At 38.8% G+C, this 2,500-nt stretch overlaps 1 long non-coding RNA gene across 1 annotated transcript in view; it reads left to right on the top strand.

Moving 5' to 3' along the window:
- The window catches only part of LOC135234983 (uncharacterized), a 53,213-nt gene that overhangs the window by 48,473 nt on the left and 2,240 nt on the right, over positions 1-2,500 (top strand). Inside the window, exon 3 of the long non-coding RNA XR_010324260.1 lies at positions 1,789-1,866. This is a non-coding gene — a long non-coding RNA (uncharacterized LOC135234983). The remainder of the gene's footprint in view (positions 1-1,788; positions 1,867-2,500) is intronic.

Here is a 2,500-nt window from a genome sequence, read left to right as displayed (position 1 = left end):
ATATTCCACCATTTCAGTCCTGAAGAGCTCTGAGGACAGTACATAATCACGAGCGATATGGGGGTTAGCTGAACTCTGATGGATTAAGGGAGCGCTTCAGTCTAGGAAAGCAGATGGCGTGCTGTTCGCGCTGCGCTTTGGAGTTTGGGCGCAAATGGCGGGAAAGGGGACCCAACAATGTGTGCGGCAGATGCCCTTTGAGTGAGTTCACTTGAAAACCGTTCTCGACATTGTTTTGTTGTTGAAACATTTTCATGGTTTTTGCTAAATTGGTGCACAAATGATTTGCCTATGAGAGCTATTACCACTTATTTTATAGATGTTAGTACTATAAAAATCTGATTGCTGTAAATAAATATGATTATACAGTGTATCCTAGAATTCCCTTTACCACTGTGAACTGTGGTTTCAGACTGAGATTTTGGGTCTTTTTTTTGTTTGTTTGTTTTCTTTTTTGATTGTACAAATGAACATTTTTGAGGGAATAATTATTCAAGTCTCCCAACAACAATTTGGAAACCCACAGCAATTACAAGAAGACATTCTTGGAGGCTTAAAGTTATTCGTCTCAAGCTAAAAACTGTGAATCATCAAACCTGTCTACTACCCAATACAATTGTTTCTATATTCTGTATAGAATATGGATGCAAATATCCTCAAATTTAAGCTGACAGTCTCCGCTTTGACATCATATTCAAATCTAGTGTGCTGGGGTACAGAGACAAAACAACAAAAATTGTCTGACTGTACAGATACGTATGGACTGCACTGTACATGCACATATTCTATTCAAATTTTTCAAAAACAGGGTGGGCCAGGTCACAGTTTGCGAAGAAGTACTTAAAAGAGCCTACATAGTTCTGGAAAAAGGTCTTGAGGACGGATGAGACCAAGATTCACTTGTATCAGATGGCCAGAGCAAAGTATAGAGGTCAGAAGGAACTGCCCGAGATTCAAAGCATGGAAACATGGTGGTGGGAGTGTTATGGGTCTCACAGGTACTGTGCTTGTGTTTGTCCTGCGATGGATTGGTAACCTGTTTGGGGTGCATGCTGGGATAGGCTCCAGCATCTTTCGCGACCTTGACCTGGATAAGTGGGTATACATAATGGTTGGATGGATGGATGTACAGTAACTGCTTATAGCAGCACTAGAATGAATTCTGAAGTGTATAGAAGCATCTTGTTGGTTCAAGCTGAAGTCAAGCAAATTTCTACATGGTGAAACCAAAATGTATAAAAAAGACCCTTAAATAAAAGGTGATAATTTTTCCACTTTATCCATATGTGAATCGTTTGATTAAAAATCTAAAATTGTAGAGTACAGAATCAATTTTTTTTTTTAAATGTCTCATTGTGTGTATGCATATTTTTACTATTCTACCAGAAGATTCATTAGAATTCCTGAGCATGTACCCTGAATAGTTAGCATGTCTCCAAGGTTAACATTTTTAATGCAAGACCCAGGCTTTCTGTGAAGTGTTTCTTTGAAGTTTCTTGTAGGAGTCAGAAGGGAGGTTGGAAGGCCGTCAAAGACAGCCCGCGTTATTGACATTAAAACTCAACACACAGAATGGTGTCAATTGAAATTTCTCTCTGATTCCACCGGGAAGGAAGTGGCAGGCGTGTCTATGTGATCCGAATGTGAATAACGAGGACATTCATTAAACATGGGCCTTCCCTTTGTCGTTCTCCGGTTCCGTTTAGGGGCGTGATTTGTATGACACAGCCGTGAAGTCGATGAGGAGTTGTTTTATTTTTTTCTTTTATTTTTTTTTTTTTTCTTCAGACGTGCCGTGCTGAAAACAATGCAGTTAAAGAAGTTTGATTATCCTTCAAGGTCAGATCAATGGGAACTTCCTCGCAAGTAAGTTGTCATTTTGGATTATAAGTTTCAGTCAACAGTGATGAATCTTGGTCATTTGTTCGATGCAGAGAGACAGACGGAAAATATAATTTGCTCCATGTTCTAATCACCAGAACAGCCCATTTTTGTCCCTCTTTGTGACTGGTGGGGCTCTCCTGCTGTGAAGGAGTTTGTTTAAAAATACACAGCTTTAATCATGTAAATGTAGTAACTATGAAAATGTCACATAGCTAGGTATGATACGTTGCAGACCTGGGTCAAATATGTATTTGTTTTGGATGCAAATGCTTTTCTATGCTTTACTGATCTTGTCTGGTGTATTGGAACCAATTAAATACCCTCAAAAAGTGCAAACCCCGCCTTCTGGTCATACTGGCAGGCTTAATTACACCACGCAAGATCAATAGAGAACAGAAAAGTATTAGAATCCAAAACAAATACGTCTTTGACCCAGACATGTTGCATTGTTCATGTTTTCACTATATTTAGAATTATTTATGTATTTTTTTTCATTATGACTGCAGTTGAATGTATTCCAGCAGCCGTCAGGTTGAGTCATTATTGGCACATTTTTGATTTCTGATTTTCTAAACATTTCTTTTGAGTTCAAGGTTTCACGGTCTCCATTTCCCAG

This window comes from Anguilla rostrata, chromosome 11 (assembly GCF_018555375.3).
Source record: "Anguilla rostrata isolate EN2019 chromosome 11, ASM1855537v3, whole genome shotgun sequence".
Classification (NCBI taxonomy): Eukaryota; Metazoa; Chordata; class Actinopteri; order Anguilliformes; family Anguillidae; genus Anguilla; species Anguilla rostrata.
The sequence above is the reverse complement of the archived record's forward strand: the minus strand, read 5'-3'. Positions and strand labels throughout refer to the sequence as shown.